The sequence below is a fragment of the Anoplopoma fimbria genome, chromosome 1, assembly GCF_027596085.1.
Source record: "Anoplopoma fimbria isolate UVic2021 breed Golden Eagle Sablefish chromosome 1, Afim_UVic_2022, whole genome shotgun sequence".
Lineage (NCBI taxonomy): Eukaryota > Metazoa > Chordata > Actinopteri > Perciformes > Anoplopomatidae > Anoplopoma > Anoplopoma fimbria.
Window position 1 is genome coordinate 16,523,047 of NC_072449.1, and position 18,384 is coordinate 16,541,430.

General features: G+C 39.3%; 7 non-coding genes across 7 annotated transcripts; all 7 read left to right on the top strand.

The window, feature by feature from the left end:
• The first annotated feature begins 10,337 nt into the window (after positions 1–10,337).
• On the top strand, positions 10,338–10,411 carry trnat-agu (transfer RNA threonine (anticodon AGU)). Its single transcript has one exon. It is a non-coding gene; the product is annotated as a tRNA-Thr (tRNA).
• A 291-nt stretch (positions 10,412–10,702) lies between these two features.
• Positions 10,703–10,776, top strand: trnat-agu (transfer RNA threonine (anticodon AGU)). The gene has a single exon. It is a non-coding gene; the product is annotated as a tRNA-Thr (tRNA).
• Positions 10,777–11,140: 364 nt separating this feature from the next.
• Positions 11,141–11,214, top strand: trnat-agu (transfer RNA threonine (anticodon AGU)). The gene has a single exon. It is a non-coding gene; the product is annotated as a tRNA-Thr (tRNA).
• Positions 11,215–11,505: 291 nt separating this feature from the next.
• On the top strand, positions 11,506–11,579 carry trnat-agu (transfer RNA threonine (anticodon AGU)). Its single transcript has one exon. It is a non-coding gene; the product is annotated as a tRNA-Thr (tRNA).
• A 291-nt stretch (positions 11,580–11,870) lies between these two features.
• trnat-agu (transfer RNA threonine (anticodon AGU)) lies at positions 11,871–11,944 on the top strand. Its single transcript has one exon. It is a non-coding gene; the product is annotated as a tRNA-Thr (tRNA).
• Positions 11,945–12,230: 286 nt separating this feature from the next.
• trnat-agu (transfer RNA threonine (anticodon AGU)) lies at positions 12,231–12,304 on the top strand. Its single transcript has one exon. It is a non-coding gene; the product is annotated as a tRNA-Thr (tRNA).
• A 291-nt stretch (positions 12,305–12,595) lies between these two features.
• Positions 12,596–12,669, top strand: trnat-agu (transfer RNA threonine (anticodon AGU)). Its single transcript has one exon. It is a non-coding gene; the product is annotated as a tRNA-Thr (tRNA).
• Positions 12,670–18,384: the final 5,715 nt, after the last annotated feature.

Genomic DNA, 18,384 nt, shown 5'->3' on the forward strand with positions numbered 1-18,384 from the left:
GTGTTGGCAGGAGTATGTGTTTGTGTGCACATTAAGGGTGAGCTCTCTCACAAGAATGTGTGCATGAGTGCAGGTTATTGCCCCCGATCTGACCCCCAAAAATACATTTCTTTATGAGGCAATACAGGCTGTTAAAAGCGACTTCAGTCACCCCGAACTGCAAAAAGCCTCCTCCATCCTCATCCAAAAGTCTGACAAAACCTTGACACTGATTGTTCCGTTGATGGATTACTGATGGGAGTGTGTGTATGTGTGTGTTCCTCTCGGGTTTCTAGCTGAGCAGACTCAATATAGAGTACAGATGGAGTGCAGATTAATTGATTGATTGATTGATGGGGGTTGCATTATTTGTGTGTGTCTGTGCATTTGTATGTAGGCCACTGTGACTCAGGAACAAACTTCTTTGGTTCTTATATTTGGTTCTTTATCTCCATCAACTCCTTTGTGACAGATATGGACTCAATGGAAAAAATCACAACTGAATAATTATAACTTTCACCTTGATTCACTTTATCAGTGCACTTGATGAAAAGAGTTAATGATCTAAAAAGTTTGCTTTGTGCATTCAGTCAACGTTAGGGTTAGAGATGACAAGTAAAAAAAGTAAAGTTTTTTTGAAGCTGACTAAAACCAAAAGTCATATTTTTGAATCAGTACCCCAATATTGGTAATATTGTAAATAGAGCTGACACCATTTGAACAGTGGATCAACAGAAAATTAATTGGCAACAGTTTTGATTATCGATTAATCCCTAAATCACTTAATCAGGCATTTGTTAGTTGCAGTCCTACTGGATTATGTTACTGTTTTTGTCACACTAGTGTATGACTCTTTTGTGATTTCATGCACCATTTAATCCAAGTAGGGGAGGGTTTTATGGCCACTGAGAAAAAAGAAGTCATTATAAATTATTAATGTGTATATGACTTTCAGGCAGGTAGAGGCGTTCACAGTTCACTGAACCCTTTCACGACCAGGAAAATACAATATTTTAGCGCTACTGTCTCAGATGATATCCAGTTTTATACCTCATCATTGATATTATCAATATGAAAGGATTTGTTGTAGAGTTGAAATTCTGTAGGTAAATATATGAGCCGCGAAATAAATGGCAGACATGTGCGGCAGACGGATGAATTAATGACGTGAAAATCCTTTACCTGACTTGTCTTTTTGTTTCCTCCAGGTCAAAGTCACACAGGAGCTGAAAAACACGCACACAGAGCAGATGACAAGACTGCACTTTAAACACCAGACCGAATGTGACCTGCTGGAAGACATGAGGTATGGACGTGTCTGTATCGCATGCTTGCACTAACACAATCCTGAAGAATACTTTCACCAAGTGCCAGATGATTTAAAATCCAGTTGTTATGTGACTGTGATTTGCACGGGATGCACACATGGACACAGCCATGTACAAAAAGAAAAACAAGAAAAAAGGAGGGGTGTAAACATATTTTAGTTTTTGGAGAAGTCAAAGGGTCGGGGAAAATGGCGGAGGAATTTCCTGCTGCCCTCTTCCTGCTCTCTGACTCTGTCTTTCTTCCTCTCTTTCTTCTTCTTCTTTTTTCTCTTCTGTGTTTATTTCTGTCTGTTTTGCTCTGACTATCTTTTTTGTCAGTCTCCATATCTCTCTTTTTCATTTTGACTCAGCTCTGTTTACTCGTGACGTGTGTGATTCTGGCAGTTTTCCCCTTTTGGATTTGGCAATGGGAGGAAACCCTGGTTCTTTCACACGCTCTCATTTTCTGTGTTGACTAAGCATTGATTATTTATGACAGCGAACTCTCAGCTTCTCTGCTTTCATCCCCCCTTCTCTCTCTCTCTGTTTCTCATTTTCACACTTCTTCTACCTTTTCTCTCACTGAGACTTCCCTGTCTCTCTCTCTCTCTCTCTCTCTCTCTCTCTCTCACTTTCACTCTTGGGGGCCGCTCCAGCTGTTTGAGAACAGATTGCCTTGTTGCTGTTGGGTTTTGGAGAGTGAACAAGGCCCTGGTCTCACTTGTGGGAGAGTGCGAGAGCCAGTTAGGCATATCCCATGTGTTAGTTCTTTCAGTCAGTGAGGGATGGAGCTACATAACACTGGGTACAGGTCTTCAAATTGGCTTTGTCATCCTCCCGGTTGAACGACGCTGCCTGCAGCATTGTCTTAGTGCATTCCTACACCCTTTAATGTTTTGTAATTATTTCCGATGACACATTCTTCCCGGTAGTAAAATCAGAAGCAGCAGGGTGGTGCAGTGATTGGGGAGCCGCCTTTCAATTTGGAGACCTGGACTCAAGCCCCTGCAGCAACAAGCATCTGCTTTGTCGAATCGTCCTTGAGCCACTGAGGTCCCACTACTTTTTCTGACTTTATCGAAGAAATATTTTGCTTTAATGAAAGATCAGAAGGGTTAGGGTTATCTGATATTCAAATCAGAGGCAAGATGGACGTTCAATATGCTCTGACTTTGACCACTGTTGCTGTCAGAACCAGCTGTCTTTTCTACGCGATACCTGAGGTACTAAAATGCAGCAGCTGTCCAAACTGTCAACTGTCTTAACCGATACCACTCAAATGATTGATCCGTTCAATGGACAATAGTTTATAGTTAAGCCGGAATAAGAAGTATACAGGAAGGAAATGCACACTTTGTTTATTTAGTGATTCTGTCTATTGTCAGTAAAAACCTTATGTGACATAGTTAAGATGATATATCGCAAAATTATTTTCTACAGTTTTGCTAAAAGTTCCAGCTTTTGCAATGTTTTCTGCTTACTCTGTTTTACATCATTTTTAAATCCAACATCTTTGGGTTTCTGACTGTTGGTCGAACAAAAGAAGACATCTTAAGAGGCCACATTGGACTTGGAAATTGCGACAGACTTTCTTGACTATTATTTGAATTGTCAAACAAATTGACACATTTAGAAATATTAAGAATAATTGACAGTTGCACCCCTACACAGTCAATGTAGTTCATAACCGGCAGTGATTTCCATAGGGGAAACAGTTATTGACCTGTCCCCATGCAGGGTTAGAATGCAGAGTAGATAACAGCAACGATTCCTGCAAACAATCAGTGAACTGACTACAGTAGGGAGTTAGCCAGTTAGCTAACACTGGGCCATTCACAGTTATGCCAATTGCTTGATATTGTCCTTGTAAAAATACACTTTTGATGGTTCTGGACTCAACTATACCTCTGAAATTGTTTAAGTAGACTTGTTGGCTGCTAGACTTTTGTTAAGGTGCTGATATCATGTCAATCAAATAACCTCTTTAATAGCTGGACCTCACAGGACAAGGAAAGTGTGGTGACATACTAAAACACATACTCGGTTGACAGACACAGTTTTTTCCTGCCTAAAGCCGACAGTAGATTTTAACTGTTAAATCCCCAAATCTGCTCTGAGGTTATTTACCCTAATTAATCCACAGGCTGGCTTTAATCAACAGCCACACTACAACACACGTGCACATACACACACATAAGTTGTTATCTATAGTGCATTGCATTAAGCCAATGCGTTTTTACTAATTGTAAAAGGTGAAATGGGAAATAAATAGAAACAAATAAAGAAGAAAAAGAAAGAGAGAGAGAAAGGGTAGTGCACTTAATCCTCTGGGACTGCGTTTTAGCTGGCGAGTCTTAGGAGAGAGGATAAGAGAAAGAGAGAGAGAGAGGAGAAAACGATGACGAGTTGGTGGACTCAGGGAGTCAACTTGGTGTCCTCAATCCAGCTAAATCCCCCATACCCTTATGTCTGCCCCAACAGCACACACACACACACACACACACACACACACACACACACACACACACACACACACACACACACACACACACACACACACACACACACACACACACACACACAGTGCAAACCATAGAAATAGGCAGGTCTAATACTTGTATTCACCTCATACACATTTGGAAACATTGACCTAGCTATCGTATACCTACCTTGCCCCTTTCTTTCGCTGAATACGAACATACTTTTACTTTAACAACGGAGCTAGAACACATTTTCAATATTGCAGTTGTGTCATATTGGTTTAATCTGTAGATTTGAATCAGCGGATGAAACCGAAAGGCAGAAAGGCCATCATCGTGACACTCTGCATGATGATGGCCTTTCTGCAAAGGGCATTGCATGCTTTTCCCTGCAGCGCTGTGTTATGAGTCTGTTCTCATGATTGGCATGGTGGGGCTTTACAACCATGCACCCCTCTGTGAAGAAGGTATTTGTTTTGTTTTAAAAGTAGTTGTAGACAGGTTGCAACGTCAAATGCATCAAATTACCATAGTCTAGACAGAGTGCTTTATAAAGAATATACAAAGAGCATCATCCATCATGGAGATGACAATAGGGAGAAAGTGCCGGGTTTTGTTGCTGATGGCTGGACTGCACTGGTTAAATTCCTAAATTACAGCTGGGGCCCTGTTGTAATTTAGGAATTTAACCCCCACGTCTGTGTCTGTGTGGCACATTTGCATGGAATAAAGGAAATTAGTGTTTCACTCAAATTTATTGACCAAATCCTAGAAACTATCTGCAGATATCATTAAAACCTAATGGGTCTCCATGCTGAGTAGCTAGATGAGCCTCCTCAATTTGGAGCCAAAATTCTATCAGATTCCTCATTAATGCTTTTCACTGCAGCCTCTATAATTTCGGAAAAGGAGGAACAAGAAACCAAGGACTCATAGGGGAAAAGAAGATCCAAATGAATGCAATGCTGATTCACACCCTGCTAATGCAATTAGGTAGCCTCTGTGTTTTGTAGAAATGACACACAAGCACAAGCAGCCTCTTTTATTACAAATCACAGGAGAACCCCAGGTAATACTAGACCCAAGGGGATACGGCTCAGATGACAGAGAAGATGACAGAGTTCTTTCTGTCACAAAATGAGGCGAAAAGGTGATTCTTCAGCCGGGACCTACTGAAACTTTATTTATTCGTTTTTAGAGTAAAATACACGTGTCGCATCCTAAACAAATCGCTAAGGCACCATTTGCCTGCTATGCATCTAGCAAACACTGGCTATGACTTGGATAGGTACCCTTAAAACTGTATGATTGAGTCAATACAGTGATTTGCGTTTAAAAATAAACGTTTCTGTATAAATAATAAAGGGGGTACAAGGCAGTCAGATGATAAATAATACATATAAGAAAAAAACAAAACCACCTCATCTGTTAAATACCCATTTTACTAGTATCTGGTACAAAAATATACCAGAATAATACTTTATAATCCATCCATACAAATGAGTCATTATTTAACAGTTTTGCAATGAATCATACCTTTTATTCAGTGTTTTTATTATCTCCACCAGGCATAAGCCTTGGGTGAGGTTTATGTGTTTGGTGGTGTGTATGATTGTGTGCGTCTGTGCGTGTGCGAGTGGGCTGTAACCACTTTTTTTGTCCTGGACTAATCTCGCATTCTCGCGTTATGGCTGCATGCTCAAAGACCTCTCTTAGTTGCGGTGACTCACACTTTCTCAGAACACCTTTTTACATTCTGTTTAATACTGCCACTGACTGACTGCTTTCTCCTTACTCACCACTCTTAACCGACTCACGGTCGATAGGGTCTGCTAGTGACAACGCATCTGCAATATAGCAGTGGTCCTTGCAGACGAACATGGCGGAGAATGGCATTATACCATAAGGATTCTCTAGCATTGATAACTTTTACAAGAAAACAATTAAGTTCCAAGCAACTGGAATTGATCTGTTCCCACAGTTTAATGCAGTGCTCTCAAAATAGATTCATATTAATGTCGTATGGTCATGTCTTTGGTGAAGGTGGCACAGGATTTGACCAGTGGGTAATCCATATAATTAACATTTTCTATTTGGGATTATATTACACAATGTTTCTGTTTCTGTTTTTATATTGATATTGTACATTGTATTTCTGTTTGAGAATTGTCTCCACAGGGATTTCTCAGATTCCAGAAGCCACAGCTGATCAGAACAATGGTTTGCTATGAATAGGCATTAGGCAATATGAACATTTCAAGTCAGGACAAAATAATTGCGATATTATCCCAATAATCATAAAAAAATGCTTAAAACTCTTAAAATGGCACTAAACCCAACTTGAATCACTTGACTATAGATTAAATTAAGAAACAATATTTTTTTAATGAACATCCATTTCAGTGAAAAATATTCTAACAGTCTTTAATAAGGTAATCATAAATCATATGGTCCCCCTGCATAAAAACAGATAAATTCATTTAAGAAATTGCAACATTATTTGAGTCTGTTCTTTCTTACATGATCATTCTTGTATTTTTTAAATCAGGGCTATATCAATTCTCTGCCATGATAGCGAGCAAGACAGCTTTTTCAAGTCACTCATGGCGATATTCACATTATCCTGTTAGAAACAGTTTTTGTTGGGATCCGATATCGTCTCATCCCTAGCTCCGAGGTCATGGCCACACACCTCTAGTTAGACTGAGAGGGAACTGTTAGGTCAACTCTTCCCACGCCTGCTCGTTTCTGTGATTTGTCACGATAATAATATTTTGATACTTGAATTTTCTTTCCCTGTGACCCCCATCACAAGAAAGTCAAAGCATAGGTTTGGTGATAGCACAAGGCTTTTTGAAAGTTTTACCAACAGAATTATTTAAATTCCAATTTTAAGCTTGCTGTAGCCGTAACAACTGATTTTTCAAGGCTGTGGAGATTTTTTTCAGTTATTATGTCCTGAACATAGATTATATAAAATATGGACATAGTCTCTGTGACGTCACCCATAGGTTTCTATAGAGCCGTTGTGAATATCAAAGTGGGCGGCTCCAGCTGTTACTTAGCTATTCCTGGCAGTGACGACACAGCCTAGCTCTTAAAATGGGCCAAGAGGTGGATCGTTGGTGGAGCTGAGGCGGACTTGGGTAAATGTCTTTGTAAATGTCTTTGTAAATGTCTTTGTCCAAACGCTTGCCCAATCTCCTAGTAGAATCACTGCAGAGAATCTGCTCTATTGTATCTCGTGGTGATCACGCAGTGAGAAAACATCACCTCCCTCCTCCGCCTCTGTCTCTGTCGGTGACTCATGTTGCTTATCCTGTTGTCACTGATCTCAGGCTGTGTCCTGTAAACCATTGATCTCAGCTGTTTTCCCACGTTTGATCATTCCCTCTCTCTGCCTTCACACACACATACAGTACATACACTTATGTCCACTCCTAAGCACTTAAGTATTTCCTGTCAGACACACTCTCATCTGGGCATTGAGGGATTTCCATTCTATGTTTAAAGTGAGACTTTACTTTTTAACTTTCATTTAGCATTTTCGTTTTGGAATGTGTATTCCCAACAAATTAGTAATTTTCACATAGCTCTGTATTGGGGTGTTTCAGGGTGCTCTTGTTTAAAGTGCCTGTCAAGTAAACAGGATATTCTGGGGCTTCTTTTTTATTTTTTATACAATGTGAAGTGCTCTCTCCATAATAAACTTCTGAGACTAACTAGCTTTCATCCACCATGCATTGCCCCTCCACTTCTTAATATCACACTGAACTACTATGTTTGTTCTGTTTTGGTTTTTTTTGACCAGGAAGATTATATATGATACTGTTTTTCATACATTTTAAAATTGGATTAAAAAAAAGTAGTACTTCACTACATTATATAAGTTACTTTTGAGTTATTTATCCATCCATTCCATCCATTTTCCGTAACCCGCTTATCCAGTTTCGCAGGGGTGCTGGAGCCGATCTCAGCTGTCAATGGGCGAAGGCAGGGTACACCCTGGAGAGGTCGCCAGTCTCTCGCAGGGCTGACATATAGAGACAGACAAACATTCACACTCACATCCACACCTACGGGCAATTTAGAGTCTTCAATGCACCTAAGCTGCACGTCTTTGGACTGTGGGAGGAAGCCGGAGAACCCGGAGAGAACCCACGCTGACACAGGGAGAACATGCAAACTCCACACAGAAGGTTGTCTAGCCCGGGAATTGAACCCGGGCCCCTCTTGCTGTGAGGTGACAGTGCTAACCACTACACCAGCGTGCAGCCTGAGTTATTTATCCTTTTTCATTTATATTGTATTTCTGTTCAAAGTACAATATGCTTAAGGTTATTCAATTCAATAAATCGCCTTTTTTGAAACTTCATTTTGAGGTTGCCTTTGGAAATATTGCTGCTTGATTGCTCATTGTCATGCTATCATACTAGTCGGTTAAAGTGCCTGTGCAGTCAAGAAGACATCCTGGGTTCTAATCTCAGCCCTCCATTTCCTCTAGTCAGTACAAGTCTTTGTATCAAAACTTGAAAGATGAAATTGCCCATGGTGAATTTTGTACAGGCACATGCGTGTGATTCCAAGCATTGGTGGTCAATAGAGTATCGTTTTTGGAATATGTCATTCCAACAGATAACCAATTCAGACATTGCTCACAAAGTAAGCAATAGTGCTGGGCGGTATTACCAAAAATCAGTATCACAGTATTTCTTTTAAATCAGGGGGGTTTTGTGGTAAATCACAGTATTTATAGTATTATTTTTCTTTTGCCTGGCTGGGCCTTTTATATTGGTTTATGGTGGCTTATTCCACAGTTTAGAGTCTTGTTCCAACAAATAACTATTTGAAAAATTACTCACAAATGATGAGCTAAGCTATGTGGTGATATGGCTTAGTTGGTTAAAATGCCTGTCTAGCAAACATAATTTGCCTCTGCACTATACTTTTGCTCTGGTTTATGCTTTAAGATGCTTGTTTAAGAAAGGAGATGCACGTATGACTTCTGGTGACTAGTAGTTCTCTTGAATACCTATGTTGAATACACTTCCTGTAAGTCGCTTTGGATAAAAGCGTCTGCTAAATGACTGTAATGTCATGTAATGTAATGTAAACAGGAGATCCTGGGTTATATTCCCAGCAGAGCCTTTTTCTACAGACAGTAAACGTCTTATATCAAAACTTGATGGAGGAAATTTCCACTGGTGACATTACATTGCTCACAATGTATAGGTCACAATATAGGGCGCCGTGCCTTAGTTGGTTAAAGTGCCTGTCTAGTCAGGAGATCCAGTGACCACATTCCAGCAGTGCCTTATCTACAGTCAGCACAAGTCCTGTATCAAAACCTACACAAAGTAAGCTCCTCTAACGATTTGGCAGTGCCTAGCCCCCATGGACCCCGGCGCAGTGGTGGATAATAGTTGGTCAAGATAACCTTGAAAGGCTAAAGATTTGTCCTGTAACCTCCTGCTTTCAATGATGACTTAAGATGATATTGTGTTTGAATATAGCTAAACACACAAGTTGTTCCTTTTACACATGTTCCTGTTTTAGCTGGGGAAGTCAGGCATGAAGAGGTTGGTCTTGAGGGCCTTCTTGAATAATGGCAATATGGTGGCTTTTTTGATGTGATTTGGTAAAGAGTTCCACAGAGAGAGGGCGCCGACTGAAAACGTTGTCACCCTAGGTTCAGTACTAGTTCCTAGAGACTTGCAGGAGGTTGGAATCAACAGTAGCAGTAACATTCAAGTCTCATAACACCGTCAAAGCCTACCGCCTCAATTTACTTTAATTGCTCAAATTCATTTCATCAGTAATAGCAATGCGTTTATAGTGATGCAATCTGTTGCAATTTATTGCTTTTATGAAAACTCTTTGTCAAGGTTGCCAAGCTAAAGAACGTGTTTTCCAAAGTCATAGCCGTGGAACAGTGGCTTTTTTGGTTAAAGTGCCTGTCTATGAATCCCAGCAAGTGCCTTCCCAGACAACGTAGGTTTGTTAGTTATTGTTAGACCTCCATAAATATTGCTTTACATAGCTGCTCTTGTCTTTAACCTTTGGTACTCCAAAAACACATTTACAGCATACCCTAGTGGTCAGTGTTAGTTGTGGGTTTTAATATACAGGAGTTTTGTCCTTGGATGCATATGTGGCTTAGTTTGTCAAAGTGCCTGTTAAGTAAACATAAGATTTTTGGTTCGAATCCCAGCTGTGCCTCTACAGTAAGCAAAGTCATTTATTTGAACTTGAAAGTAGAAAGTTCCAGCAGCTGACGTTTGTGTGTTTTTTTCTAATCAAAATTGGTCAATCGCAGTCACAGGTATCTGAGTATTACCATGCTAAACTCAAAGGAATTAAGGGATTTTCATTATCCGAACATTTTTTTAACTTCATACGTTGAACTCTCCAAGTCCATGAAAACAAAAATTAGAATTCTTAATTTAGGTGGTGTTCCCATTTTAATGTGAGAAATTGCTTATTTTCTTGTTTTATATCATTACTCCCAGAATAGCATTGTTGTTTGGAATTTCTTCTTCCAAATATAAGCAGTTTCGGGGTCCTTATTCAGGGCGCTGTGGCTTAGTTGGTTAAAGCGCCTGTCTAGTAAACAGGAGATCCTGGGTTCAAATCCCAGTAGAGCCTTTTCTACAATCTAGAGTGGTTGGTAAGTGAGAAGTGCTGTCATCTACTTGAAAACTACTTATATTTACTAACTTCCATGCTTGCTGTATATTGTTGTTGAAAACGTTGTCACCATAGGTTCGGCGCTTGGTCCTAGAAACTTGCATGAGGTTGGAATCAGCCGTAGCAGTTACATTCAAGCCTCATAACACCGTCTAGAAAGCCTAGTACCTCCATTTACTGAAGTTCCTCACATTATTTTCATCAGTAATAGCAATGCGTTTATTGTGATGTTTGGGTGTTTATGTTTAGGGCGCTGTGGCTTAGTTGGTTAAAGCGCCTGTCTAGTAAACAGGAGATCCTGGGTTCAAATCCCAGCAGAGCCTTTTCTACAATCTAGAGTGGTTGGTAAGTGAGAAGTGCTGTCATCTACTTGAAAACTACTTATATTTACTAACTTCCATGCTTGCTGTATATTGTTGTTGAAAACGTTGTCTGTCATCTACTTGAAAACTACTTATATTTACTAACTTCCATGCTTGCTGTATATTGTTGTTGAAAGCGTTGTCACCATAGGTTCGGCGCTTGGTCCTAGAAACTTGCATGAGGTTGGAATCAGCCGTAGCAGTTACATTCAAGCCTCATAACACCGTCTAGAAAGCCTAGTACCTCCATTTACTGAAGTTCCTCACATTATTTTCATCAGTAATAGCAATGCGTTTATTGTGATGTTTGGGTGTTTATGTTTAGGGCGCTGTGGCTTAGTTGGTTAAAGCGCCTGTCTAGTAAACAGGAGATCCTGGGTTCAAATCCCAGCAGAGCCTTTTCTACAATCTAGAGTGGTTGGTAAGTGAGAAGTGCTGTCATCTACTTGAAAACTACTTATATTTACTAACTTCCATGCTTGCTGTATATTGTTGTTGAAAACGTTGTCACCATAGGTTCGGCGCTTGGTCCTAGAAACTTGCATGAGGTTGGAATCAGCCGTAGCAGTTACATTCAAGCCTCATAACACCGTCTAGAAAGCCTAGTACCTCCATTTACTGAAGTTCCTCACATTATTTTCATCAGTAATAGCAATGCGTTTATTGTGATGTTTGGGTGTTTATGTTTAGGGCGCTGTGGCTTAGTTGGTTAAAGCGCCTGTCTAGTAAACAGGAGATCCTGGGTTCAAATCCCAGCAGAGCCTTTTCTACAATCTAGAGTGGTTGGTAAGTGAGAAGTGCTGTCATTTACTTGAAAACTACTTATATTTACTAACTTCCATGCTTGCTGTATATTGTTGTTGAAAACGTTGTCACCATAGGTTCGGCGCTTGGTCCTAGAAACTTGCATGAGGTTGGAATCAGCCGTAGCAGTTACATTCAAGCCTCATAACACCGTCTAGAAAGCCTAGTACCTCCATTTACTTAAGTTCCTCACATTATTTTCATCAGTAATAGCAATGCGTTTATTGTGATGTTTGGGTGTTTATGTTTAGGGCGCTGTGGCTTAGTTGGTTAAAGCGCCTGTCTAGTAAACAGGAGATCCTGGGTTCAAATCCCAGCAGAGCCTTTTCTACAATCTAGAGTGTAAGTGAGAAGTGCTGTCATCTACTTGAAAACTACTTATATTTACTAACTTCCATGCTTGCTGTATATTGTTGTTGAAAACGTTGTCACCATAGGTTCGGCGCTTGGTCCTAGAAACTTGCATGAGGTTGGAATCAGCCGTAGCAGTTACATTCAAGCCTCATAACACCGTCTAGAAAGCCTAGTACCTCCATTTACTTAAGTTCCTCACATTATTTTCATCAGTAATAGCAATGCGTTTATTGTGATGTTTGGGTGTTTATGTTTAGGGCGCTGTGGCTTAGTTGGTTAAAGCGCCTGTCTAGTAAACAGGAGATCCTGGGTTCAAATCCCAGCAGAGCCTTTTCTACAATCTAGAGTGGTTGGTAAGTGAGAAATGCTGTCATTTACTTGAAAACTACTTATATTTACTAACTTCCATGCTTGCTGTATATTGTTGTTGAAAACGTTGTCACCATAGGTTCAGCGCTTGTTCCTAGAAACTTGCATGAGGTTGGAATCAGCCGTAGCAGTTACATTCAAGCCTCATAACACCGTCTAGAAAGCCTAGTACCTCCATTTACTTAAGTTCCTCACATTATTTTCATCAGTAATAGCAATGCGTTTATTGTGATGTTTGGATGTTTATGTTTAGGGCGCTGTGGCTTAGTTGGTTAAAGCGCCTGTCTAGTAAACAGGGGATCCTGGGTTCAAATCCCAGCAGAGCCTTTTCTACAATCTAGAGCAGTTGAATGTGTTGAGGTTGTTAAGTGAGAAGTGCTGTCATCTACTTGAAAACTTGCTATATATACACTAACTTCCATGCATGGCTGTATATTGTCTCCAGTAAGAGGTCCAGGATTAGGTATTCCAGCAGTTCCAAGTTCTACACTTCAGAATCAGTCTTTTTTATATTTCATGAAACTTTATTTTCTTACATCCATTATGTGATCTCATTAAGATCAAGATCACCTTTGTAAAAGAGACTGAGAGCAGACGCAAAACGAACAGAGCCAGTCACACAAAAGCATATACTTACTTACATCAGAAACAATCGCAAACTTCACAGACAAAGATCCAAATATTAAAATAATCCCCCAGTGGGGTTCAAGTTTTTTAACTTCCTTTATAATTCATTCAATTCCTCAAGAGCTTAAACTGTTGAAGAGATGTTAAATAACGAGGCCGCTTTAGTAGGAGTCATATACGACATATTGATGCTATTGAGGACCATTTTACTTCATTGATGGGTATGATATTTGAATATAATTGATGTCAAAATATGCAGGTAAAATGTTTGTGCACCCGGTGTGGTCATCTTTATTATACATGCTGCTCTGTTCATTCAGCAAACCGTGCGAGTACAATTATCTGTCAGCGTAATCGTATATCTGATGTTATGTTTTTCATTCTGTACATTCCTGGGCTGTGATAAGAGCTTCCACTATCTCTGCTGCCAGGATGTTGTGTGATGTAGAGACGGCAAGGGGGGGATTTGTAGGTTTTTTTTGTAAACATGTTGTGAGTCAGGAGGTGGGTCAGTCCTGGATTTAAGAGACAGAAAAGTCCACTCCCAAGAAATCTGAGGAGCCCAAAAATTATTTGGACACGCTCTTTTTTTTTTCATGACAGTACAGAAACTAATGGGAAAAAAAATCGGATTTATATATTTTTCCTCCTGTCTTTAATTTGCGTTTACACCTCAACATTATACTTTGTTTTTTCTTACAAGACACAGTAACTTGTGAGCTACTTGAATTTATAACAATTATTTAATATAACATATAATATTTGCCTTGCAGACAATTAAATAAACATCTGTCTCTTTCTCTTCCTGTAGGACCTATAGTCTTAAGAAAGGACAGCTGGAGAGAGACTATGCACAGGTAAGACTGGCTGGACTCTGCCATCCTCGGTTCGAATCCCAGCAGTGCCTTTTCAACGGTCAGCACAAGTCTATCACCAATACTTGACATTAGAAATATCCATTTAGAGATTAGGTACAGGAACATTTGGATTGGAGAACTACCATGCCTAGCATTTGCTGGTTCCAACATCTTAAATGTTAGAATTTGCTGTTAATATCATGAAACATTGAGTTGGGTTATCAAATGTGTTTTTCCAACGATTAAGTAACTTGGTGATTTCCCAGTCCTACAATAAACTCTAGGGTGTCGTGGATTAGTTGGTTAAAGTGCCTGTCTAGGAAACAGGAGATCCTGGGTTCGAATCCCAGCAGTGCCTTTTCTGCAGTGTTGAGGAGAATGTCGATCAGAGGAAGGTAAAACAAAGTAAGTGTTCTTCCCTGACCTGATACTGTGCTATCTGGCCAAGAGCTCTGATGGTAGAGATTAAAGAAATGTGTAGACAAACTAAAAAAGGTTTATAAGTCAGGAATAGATTGGTCAACTTTGAGTCCTGAGATTATACTAGAAGGCCCAAAACTTCATGTGAGTTATCATGTTGTGGATCGGATGTTTTGTACCCTGTTTGTTGGAACACTGGAGGAGCCCCAGAATGATTATATAGGCTATACTGTCTTTCAAACCTTTTAAAATTAGATTTTTTTAAACATTTATTATTAGTATTCTGGCATTAAGCATTTATTGTTTCATTTAGGCCGCTTAGCATATTACTCACAGATTAAACCTCATTAAATAGGCCAGACTAAAGCTTTGTGTTCACACTCCATTTTATTATTTTATTTTGATTTCTGTTTTAAATGCAACATGTTAATTTTTGAAAATGTATTTTGAGGTTCCCAACTGAAACATTGCTTCTTTACTGATCATTGTCATGGCCCTCTGGCTTTGTTGGTTAAGGGCCTCTCTTCACAAAGCCCTGGGTCCAAGTCCCAGTTTAGCCTCCTCACAGCGCTATCATACTTGAGGAGATTGTTGGGAGATGGAAAGGGAAATGTGGAGTATCAAATAAATAGCAGCATCAGTATTAAAAGTCCCCCAAAGCCTAAACGCAATTTCACAAGTTATGCATTAAGTGCTTAATGTTTTCAGTTAAATTTGGCTGTTCAGCACATTTGTTACAGATTAAATTTAAACTGTTAAATTATTGCTTTGGGTTTATTTGTTTCAGGCAACTGGCCAGTGTGTGTGAGAAGCCAAACACATCAGAAGACATTAAAAGTAAAAGATGAAAGGGAATGAAATGTGGAAATAGTTGAATGAAAATCTTGAGCAATAGTTCAGTCCGACCTAAACTGCTACTTTGCTGTTCTCATGAGGCCTCCTGCAACAACATTGGCAAAGCAGAACTGATCATTTGCTAACTCTTTGAAATGTCTTGCAATTAGAGCACCTTCTATGCAGAAGGCATGCTCTAATAGCTTTTTAAAATGGGATCCTTTTTTTTTATTATGTGTGTACAATGTGTGAACAGTCTCTCCTGATGAAAATGAGAGTGTATGCTTACCTAGTACAAATATGACTATATATTACGAAATCTAAGGGAAGTACATCTTGTACGTGCAACAAAATTAAATTGATTTATTTTTGATTCATTCTTCAAATGCGGACAAACTCACACATGTCCTGCAGGCCACATTTGGTTTCACTCCCTATATTATTTGATTATTGACAGATGTTTAGGGTTTCACTTTCCTTTGGGCATTCTTTGTTCTTGTTTTCAGATTTATGAAAGGGTGCATAGTATTCATAAACCTTGTAAGTTGGAGACAGCAACGTTTTTTGTTTTTTTTAACTCGGCACTGGATGAAGCCATTGTTCAGTGTATACTGCTTTGAATTTTTGCCATTTGCAATCATACCAGGCAAGACTTCAATCTCACAACTTCCACTCCCACACAAACAGTAGGTTATGTTCTCTGTGTTGGTTCAAACAGCCTATAAACACAATCTCCTTCACTTTTTTTCTTACTGAGCGCTTAAAAGAATGCTTCACCCCCAAACAGATCATTTGTATATCAATTACTCACCTGTGTTACCTTGAATTCATTAAGAAAACTTTGTTCATCTGGTATGCCTCAACAGTGTGCGAAGAATCCACACTGGTCCAGTATTATACAAGTCTCCTCTTTATCCAGTCATAAGCTCACACATGAATGTTTGCTAAAACTATGGACGCACTGATACTGATATAGATATTTGAAATCGGACTTATACAGCCTCAAATAGCTGGCTTGGGTATGATTGACAATGGAGCAGATCTATTCAATTCAATTATATTTTTATAAATTTTATATACATTTATACTTGAATTTTGAATCCTGTTTATTTTTTGACCAATTTGTGACTGTAATGAAACGTTTTGCACTTTAATTGTCATTGCTGTTAATTGTTAAAGATTTTTAACCAAGTTGCTGGAGAACAATTTATTATTTTAATAATGCATAACAATTAACGAAAATGTAGATTTATATATGTATTTGGCGTATTTTGTTTAACAAAGTTAGACAAGCAATGTGTTAGTCAAGCCTGTTGTCACCTGACACATAAAAGCACAATCCCAGTCACTTTCACACAGTGAGGCATAAAACTTATGAATTAATTCACTGGTATTGGAGCGGCCATTACCCACACTCCACGTGTAGTATTGGGATTGAATCTCTAGCTAAAACATCACTTTCTGAAATACTTCGGCATTAACGATGTCATGCTTGCGTAGCCGTGCTACTTGTCCGTGCGAGGAGCCTCCTGTTTGTGGATGTGAGTAATATTCCTCTAAAGCCAGGTGGGCCGAGCTTACAGTTCATGCTCAAAAGTACTCGTTTGAGCACTCATTCACTTGCTCTTTGGGATAATACAATTGGCATTTTGTACGACTTTATTACATTTTATATACAAAACAATCATTAAAATTATCAGCAAGAAAAAAGGCAGATTCATTGATGATAAAGACAATCGTTCGTTCAGTTTACATCTGCTACCAGTTTGATAGCAGGGAAAGAGTTACTTGTCTTCGCTGCTTTATTATGCGACTTTAGGTATATTTTAAGACTTTTTGAGGCAAGGAATTGAATCCCATTGAGTTAAGATAATGCTTGTTGAAACCGAGCTTTTGATCCCTTGAAACCGAAAATTATTTTGAGCTAAGGGGCTGTATCATCACCTAATCATCAGTATTCAGGCTTGAGGGAAGGCATTTGCAAGTGTTTGTATTTCTAAACATGGTTCGGAAGGAATGAATGCTTCCTTACCATAAAGTTATTTTTACCCATCAGACAGCCACTGTGTAGTGTGCTGCAGATTTGTCAGTACACACAAATACCAAAAAGCATTTCTCAGTAGATGGCTGCGTCAGCATACTCCTCTTCCTAAGCATAGTTGAACGGTGTCTACGTTGAGACCAAGCGGTGCATGCCGACAACAGTGTGAACGAGTCAGATTTTTCATTGTATGTTGATGCTGCTGAGCTTAAGCCCTCACATGCGCTCTCACATACACATACATACAGTCACGCTGAGACACACTCTCAGCTGGAAAATCCTCCTGTAGCCTAAATGAAAAACATTTGAATACATTACCAATCCGACTCTTCAGTACATATTAACATATTCACCGTTTGCAGCTATCCACACTTATTATCCGCTCTTATTCTGTAGCCATAGTATCCCGAATGTACATTGACAGGAGAGGACGACATGGAGAGAGTGTAAAAGATGTGCAAAGAGAGGAGAAAAGTGCTTGTTTCAGTGTGTGTGTTTAAGCATGTGTGTCTTCATTTGCATGTAGTTTGAATGATTAAGTGTGAATTTCCTGTGGTCAACCCCTCTGGTTTCAGACACTCATTATCTCCCTCACGTGCGTTCTCTCTATCGCTCACTATGCTCCCTCAGCACTGTCTTGCTCACCTTAGAAATAGGGGTTGCCTAGCAACACCCCCCACCCCTCTTCTACTCAGTAGGACAATGTAATTGTAGTGTGTGCATGTATGCATGTGTATTAAAGTGTGGGGATGTCTGAGTACATTATCTTTTAAATGTTGGGATCTGACAAGAGCGAGTTTGGTTATTAGCAAGTATAAAAATGTAATTATTGATATTAGTAAAATGATTAATATCAATAGGATTATTAATATAGATTAATTATAACGGGGCACCACCCTGTGTTCAGGGACAAATTACCAAACTGTGAATTAAGTCTCAAAATTGATGTTAAAATGTCAGTAGTTTAGGTACTATTCCACATTTAGAGTGAAGAGTGACGGGTTGAATCCGAGCACTGACTATAACAACCAGCTATTATCACAACACATATGCACAAAATAATCATAATCAAATAAACTGCTCCTTAAAAGATAACAGAGTTTATTCACCCAACAATACAGATCAAAACTCAATAATACGAATCAACAAACCTCTATCATACAATTACGAGCATACTACCTAAAAGCAATGATATATGGCCGACGTAGTCATGTGAGTGACTGCAGCGTGCAAGACTCTGCAATGGCAGAAGAGAGAGGAGAG